Raw genomic sequence first — 8,604 nt, forward strand, 5'->3', positions numbered from 1 at the left:
AAATTCATTAAAGATAACAAAAGCACGTAATACCGAGATTAAAAGCTTCTCGGTCAGTCTGTTGTTTGTAAAATGAAAAATAATTCCAAGTTTAAAGACCGCTTGGCCGGTCATGATGTCTTAAAACAAGGCCTTATGGCTGAATAACATATATAAAAAAGAAGGATAAAAAGAGAAATAGTCAAATAGCTGGAGTCCCAGGCTCTCGATTCGGGTCTTCTTGGCCGGTAGGAGTTGAAGGATCTATTGTCTGAGCGGAAGGAACATCAAAATTCTGGTCAGAGGTAGAAGCGGTCGACTCAGGTTCACCATAAGCCACTTGGGAAGCGCACTACTCGAGATACATGTCTTTGGCTTCACCAAAGTAATCGAAATTTGCCTGAGGGTTAGCCTTCCAAAAATCATAAAAGAGCTCGAGACCGGCTGTCTCTAAGGCAGGAACATTCTCTTCCAGCCTCGCCACCTCAGTTGTAAGCTCCTCCTCCTTAGACTTCATCTCCTCTTCCAGCCGACGGAAGACAGCTCGAAGGGTCGTCCTTTCATCTTGAAGGCTATTCACTTCTGGAGATAAGGTGCCGATGGTCTCTTCAAGTCGGTCAGAAGCCTCGAGATCCTTAGTCAAATTGGTTATTATCTTCTGAGCGGCAAAAAGCTTATTTGTTGACTTCACCCAACTCTAGTCGGATAGCTCCGAGCTCCACCCTGGCGTCATCAGCATCCTTCTTGGCTAAGTCCACCTCCGCCCTCATGGTATTGGACAAAGCCGCGTTCCGGGAAGCAACAGACTTAGCTCGGGAGTATGTGTAAGCCAACTTAAGACCAACCTACACAGAGAAAAAACTTTAAGGTCTAAACCAAATAAAGAAGAATTAAAGGAAACTATCAACAAAGGCTTACCCTGGTAAATTCCTTCAAGACTCCTCCCATCAGCAACTCCAGGGAAACTCGTTATGAGCACCGGCCAGCTGCTCACTTAACTTAGGAACCAACCGGTTCATGTAATGGGCGAGCATCTCTCTGCCTTTCTTGGCCTCTGGAAGCACCGGTAAAGGTGGAGTAGGAGCCCGCACCTGCTCAGATCCGCTCTTGTCCAACTCGGATCTGCCATTTGATTGCTCAGGCCTGTCCGATCTGTTGGAAATTATTTTACCAGGATCTTAGATCTATTCACAAGTATGTTGATTAACACCCTAAATATGAACTTTCTAAAACGATGAAATGAACACATATAAAGTTTAGTAAACCTTACATTGGGTGCAGCGGAATAATATGACTCATTCCGTTCAGATATCTAGCCCTTGGTTCCTTTCTGTAGCAGAGCATTATCAATGTCTGAACCTGGATCTCTTTCACTGATTCTTTAGTGCTGAAACTCCTTCTTGCTAAAAGTCTTTCTTCACGATCTTCCTCACTATGATTGAGGTATCACTTGCTGTGTGTGGGAACTACTCTAATCACTAAGTATTTCGAAATTAAAGGAAGAAGAAAGAGAGGGAGTGGTCGGCCAAAGATAGGGAGAGAGAGAGAGGCTCAGTTTTTCTGAATGAAAAGTCAGAAGAAAAGTGTATAATGAAAATATCTATTTATAGCATTCCACTAGGGTTAGGTTTGAATTATTTGGCATTAAAATAATGAAAATATCAAAGGGAAAACCCTACAAAAGTGGCCGGCCATACAATGTGGATTTGGGCCTCACTTTTTGCAATTTTGCAGTTTTACCTTTTCTACATCTGATTTTCTCAAAAACGCCAATTTTCAAATTCAACCATTTAAATGCCAATTCTAACTATTTAATAACTATAAATAATTATTAAATAATATTGTCATTTATCATATTTATTAATAGAACCATACAAAGTATCATAATTAACAAATATACCCCTAATAACTCTTTCTTTACAATTTCGCCCCTTACTTAGTGAAAAATTCACAAATAGACATAGTCTAAATTGAAAAATTATAATTGATTAATCAAAACCAATTATATGAGTCTTACAAGCAATATTATCTCAACTAGTGGGGGGACCATGGGTCTATATAACTGAGCTTCCAATAAGTAGATCAAGAATTTATTACTAAAATTCACTAACTTATTAATTCTTCGTTGAATCCACGCATAGAACTTAGAATTGCACTCTCAGTATATGTTACACCATATAGACACATCATTAGTTATCCATTGTTATAATCCTAATTTGATCAATGATCCTCCATATGAATGATCTACACTGTAAAGGGATTAGATTACCGTTACACTCTACAATGTATTTAATCGTTAAAATACTTAACCCCGTATAAATGATATTTCAACTTATGTGAAATGAGATCTCCACCATTTATTTTCTTTAGGTCAAGCTCAAAGGAGATCATCCTTTACTTACTATTCGCCAGATAGAAGCTATAGATTCCATGTTTATGTTAGCGCTCCCACTCAATTGCACTACTGTATTCCCAAAATGTACGTATCAACCTGACCCAAAAGTAGGCTTAACTAACAAATCAAAGAACACGAATAGCCTCTCGAGATCGAGCCTAATCATAACAGGATTAAGATCATTTGATCTAGGATCAACTAGGCGATATTGACTTGAATAGATATTACGGTAAGTTTAATAAATCTAACTCAAAGTTCAATATCGGTCCCTTCCGATGCATACTACATGCATTCAACCTGAGCTTTACTTTAACCAATGCTCTGGAAAGAACATAGCATTTCTCCAAATGCAAGTAAACTCTGTTGTAGATTATCATATCAGTAAAACCCTGTGTCTGATAAATCTAGGAAACTTTATTCACATAGTCATGTTTACTTTCCAATGTGTTGACAGCACAACAAAACAGGATCAAGTATGTGAAAAGGGTTTCAGATGAATTTATTGTTGGGTTTTATGCCCTAAATAAAACTCATTTCAATATAATCAGATTTACTTATTAATATAGATCAGAAATAACATTTAATGTTGCATGGTTCACATGATTTATTTCATGATTATATGTACATAATGTATAGATTCATCTGAAACCCTTTTCACAGAACTCAATTTCGATTTTATTTGAATTAGTTATGAATTTTTGAATATTTGAAAAAATCGGGGTTGTGCTGAAATTTTCCTGCGATCGCAAATCTGTCCGTACAGTTCACAATTTTTTTTGTTTTTCTTCGATTTTTCATGCTTTTTCATGGAATTAACTTCCGATTTTTGGTATAGTTTTGTATTTATACTATTACTATTCCTAATTCAATTCTAATTATCTTTTTGAATTAATTTAATATTTTTTAAATTTAATTCAAGATATTAGTGTAATTTGAATTTGAGTAGAATTAGTATCTATCTTCTTGCTTAAAAATCTATCTTATTTTAAAATTTGATCATATCTTATCTTATTTTAAATTTTAAAATAAGATATTTATAATCATGTAATTTTTAAATGATATAAGATATTTTGCTAATTTTTTTTAAATTTTGTTATTTTATTTATTTAAATTACATTTAAAATTTGAAAAAGATATTTATTTATCTTTTCTAATTTTTTATTTAATTTTTATTTATAAAATAACATTTAAAATTTAAAAGTAGTTAGCAAATTTTTGAAATGATATTTAGGTTGGTTGAAACCTAATTTTTCAAAAATTGTAGGTTTAATTTTAAATTTAAATTTTTTTAAAAAAATTTCGAATTTTTCAAATTTTTTTTAAATTTTCGATTTTTTTTTATTATTTAATTAATTATTTTCGAAATTAAATATTTAATTTAAAATTAAATAAATCCTACATCCAACTATCCAGCTAACCTTGTTGCAGGAGTATGTGTTTTAGCTTGTGTGTAAGTTTTCAAAACCTATTATTACTTGATTGCAAATAGCCATGGTTACTTTTTGCCATATCTAATGATCTGATGGCTCCCTTGGTCAAGTTAATAATTTGTAACATGTATATTTACAATCTTCTTTCATCTGTGTATGACCTAGCAACATGATAGGACCCATCCAAAGTGTGCCTGTGTGAGCCTATGTGTTTAATTTGATTATAGATGCATATAGGTTGTTGTTGCTAAAATAAATTATCATAGTTCTTGATAAAATTTATTTAGGCCCATTTAGTTTTTGGGCCTATTCAATTAATAACAGTTGTTCTTATTAAGGTTAAATTCCTCTCTTTTGGGCCTTGTGTGAGAGTTGGGAGCCATAGAAGTGGGTACGACATACCGAACTCAAAGACCCCCTCACATGAACCACCCTAATTGTGAAGGCCCATTTGCCTGATTTGAATGACTGTACTAGGTTAATTAAACTAGTTTAACCTAATAAAATTGATTAGCAACATAATTAATTTCATTTATTTTGAAATAAATTTAAGAAAATTATAGTTTAAAGAATTTTTTATTCTAAGCTAAACTATATGTATTTTCTTGTCTTTTTTTAAATATAGAATTATAACCATCTAGATTCTTTCTGGAGCTTAATTTAAATTTTTCATTAAATATTCCTATTTAAGTTGATATTTAGTTATCTACAACTAACCAACTTAAATCTGATTAGCAAATCTAAATTTTAGGTATTGGTTATTAAAATTCTTTAGATATTTTTTAAGTTAATATCTTTTCGAATATTAACTTAAAATGGAATATTTTCAAATTAAGTGGTTACAACTTAATTTTTGATATTTAATTAAATTTAAATTTGAAAAATATTTAGGTTCTAGATTTTTTCTAATACAACCTAAATTAGATATTTTTTCAAATTTTGTGGAAAAGATACTTAGTCAAATAAGATATTTTCTAGATAGTTATTTCTAGACTACTTATTATTTCTAATATTACAATAGGAAAATATTATAAATTGTGAAATTAATTATTTAAATAATTAATTTTGGTACAATTTATTTTAAGTATATTTTTCCTAGTATTAAACTAGAGACTAATAATTAAGCCTTCTCTACACTTAATTATTTATTTCTTGAATTTAATACATTTAATTAATTTGAAAATTAAATATCTAAGTTGATTTTCATCATGATACTTAAATATTTCTTTTTCATGACATTTAATTAAATAGAAAATTATTTTTAGTTGAAATTTATTTTTTCAACTAAATTTAAATAATTTTCAAAATATTTTTTTTTCTTTATTTTATTAATCAATTTTCGAAATTGCATTTCTTAAATGCTAGAATTTTGAATTTTATCTTGAAAAATAGATTAAGTTGTAAATTAATTATTTATTTTAATTAATTCTTGGATCAACTTAAATCAATGATTTTTTCATTTATTGATTAATTTAAAATAAATTGAATTAAAGTATATTATTAGAAATTGAATTAATTAGTCAAAGGAAAATCTAGAAAGATGATATTTTTGCTTGAAGTATTTTTCTAGTGTATTTAATTAAATAAAAAATTAATATTTAAGTTGATTTTCATCATCATACTTAAATATTTGAAATTTTTCTTATATATTTAATTAAATAGGAAAATTATATTTTTTGTTGTAAATTAATTTTATTAATTAATTTTGGGCCAACATAAAATTAGAATAATTTATCCAGGATTAATTTTTTTATTTTAACATGCATTTTTCGAAAATTGTATTCTTAAATACTTTAATTTTTCGAAATGCAATATATATTTATAGAAAATTAAATTTGAGTTGTAAATTAATTTATATTAATTTTGTAACAACTTAAATTGAATATTTTTCTAAATATTTATTGGAAATTATTACTAAGATGGAAATAATTCATGTTATTTTTATATCCATCTAAGTAAAATTTATAAATATTAAATTAAAATTTATATTTAGAATTTTTCATTCTAAATTGGAAATTTTAAATAAATATATATTTAAAATAAATAAATTAAATAAAGAAAATCAAAGAAAATACCACTCACTTTAAATAATGAGCTTGATTATTATTAAGATATTCGATCTCCATTGTTAATCTTACAAAAGTTAAATGTTTTCAATATAACCTCGAGACGCTAGACTTCGTCCCCCTATGGATGGTTATTCGTTGAACGCATTTAACACCGTAAGATTTCATTTGATAAGTGTTTTGTAAGTTTTCGTCTCTATTAGACTCTCCCCTACGGTGACTACTTAGAGATAAACTTATGAAACATGAAACAATGGTAGAGGCTCATAAAATGAGAATAACCTTGACTCTCGCCTACCGGGACAACGTTGGATTCTTATTTTGATCGAATAAAAGGTTGCTAGAATGGTTTCTATTTTAGATGAGCTGACAACTCTATTCAATAAATGATGCTTTGACTCTCGCCTACCGGACACCGTATCGCCTTGTTGAAAACCTTGGAAATTATTTAGGATTGTATGTTTTACTATTTTCACTAGTCATTCCTACTTGCTATATGTTTATAATTTCTGAATTGTGTATGAATTTATATTGAACCATGTTATTTTCTGTTATTTATTTTTTTTTTGTTTTTTGATAAATCAACAAGTTTATTATTGATCCACAATACTTTTGTACAAACATTTACAAAGAAAAGAGCATCTTTATGTTAAAGACCTCTTGATCAATCTCTATCTTTTTACAATGAATGAAACCAATTTCTATCTTTTGGGCCAATTTTCTTTGGCCAAAACAATTCTATTCGAATCTTCATTGTTGGTCTAACATGTTTGTTTTTCTAATGAGATAAATCCCTAATGGATTTTCACCATTAAACATACATAATAGTGTAAGATCTCGAAAGATAAATATTGTATATGCAACATCTAGCTGTTCATTAATTGATGACACCTTAGACTAGTATTTTTACAATATGAAACAAGAAGATTACATAAATAAGATTACTTTGTCTTTCGCTAATCGAAGCATCGTTGGATTCTTATTTATAAACGAATTATCCTAATTCCTCTTAGCTTATTCATTTCGAATTAGCTTTAAAAACATATCATTGGATGAATGGTCTATAAATCATTTCATGTCATTATATTTTCTCTTAAGAAATTAAATGACGCATATGATTATAATCCCAAAATTCTATTCCCAATTGATATAAATCCTCAATCTTAGAAATCTCCTACTTGTATGGGCAAATCTGCCTTAGAGTTTGTATTAGTAGTGCTGGTCCAAGATAGAATTACTCATAATATTTGGTATAAATTTAAGTCTTTGACTTTAATTTTAGATTCCAAATAGAAATTTTCTTATATTTCTAATTCCAGAATACAATACAGTTACACTTTCTCAAGTGTTTAATATCCATCTTCTATTAATGGATTAAAACTGTATGGAATATGAGTTAGGTATTCTGTGACCAGGATCCACTTGAAGTATTCTAAGAACTCTTTGATGTAACTAAACCTATCTCATCAAAAGACACTACCATTTTTTTTAATCTATGGCATTTGTATCTTGTTCATAGTGGATTTGACAAGATCAATCTCTGCAAAGAGTTAATATGCCTATATCCACTGAAAGTAGTTCATCTCATTCGTAGATGGATGTACGTTCAGGGGTGGATATGAGTTTTTCGTTGTATTCTTAAAACGATAACTCTAGATTATACCTTTTAGCAAAGAAATTTGAAATATTTGAAAAATTTCATTAATTTCTAGCAATGGTTAAAACCATTAAGGTAAGTGGTTAAAGATCTTGCGAACTGATAGGGGTGGAGAAATAGTTAGTAGATATGCAGTTCAAAGATCATTAAATTGATTTTTGAATTATATCCAAACTTACCTCCCCAGAAATTTCGAGTTGCATATTGATGATTACTTACTAGTCGTTGCCTAAATCCTTCTATGGTAATACAATTTTAGAATGATGTAATGGTTGGGTACTTAATGTAAATCATTACTAGATTCATGGATGACCTAATCAAAATCTTAAGAAAAGCTAGAACTGTTAACCATGGTTTCTTAGCTATTCTAAGTGATTAGGGGTGGACCATCCCATTGTCAATAGATAAGAAAGTGTTTGTTCAAACAAATATTACTTTTCTAAGAAAATGACTAAGTCTAAAAAACAAGTAGCAAATAAAGGAGATATTTAATCCTTGATTCCAAAAGTGTTCTATCATCTTATATAACATATGATGATCCCACTGCCTCTGTTGTCTTGTCACAACCGAAGAGATCAATACCATTTAGTTTTCTTAGACATAATTCACGGTACCTTGTCGTAGTGGGAGAGTTTCTAGGAACTCACCTTCTTATGACTTGGGAGACATTAGTGATTAAAATCCATTGTGAGTTTAAACAAGTAATGGATTGTCAAGATAAGAAACTAAGAAGAAAGCCAAAAGAACTATGGTTTAATCCATTCACATGGAATAACCTAAAGTTTTCTATTACAAGGACATAAAAGGAAATTTTCGTCTATAAGCCTATTCTATGGACTTAACAAAACTTCCTGTTCCTAGTATTATAGGTTTGAGTTTATCTAAACCTATGGCTTGTGGTATACCTGATAATTACTTACTCTAATGCAAGCAACTTACTTTAGTACGATGCTGAAGCATTTTCTTTCTAATGGCAATCTATAGAAGCTTCACAACTTCTTAGGTATAGATTTTATTTATCTAAGGAAAAGTCTTAACTATTCCAGAAAAGATAAAGCCATGAAAGAATTTCTTATA

The sequence above is a fragment of the Cannabis sativa genome, chromosome 5, assembly GCF_029168945.1.
Source record: "Cannabis sativa cultivar Pink pepper isolate KNU-18-1 chromosome 5, ASM2916894v1, whole genome shotgun sequence".
Lineage (NCBI taxonomy): Eukaryota > Viridiplantae > Streptophyta > Magnoliopsida > Rosales > Cannabaceae > Cannabis > Cannabis sativa.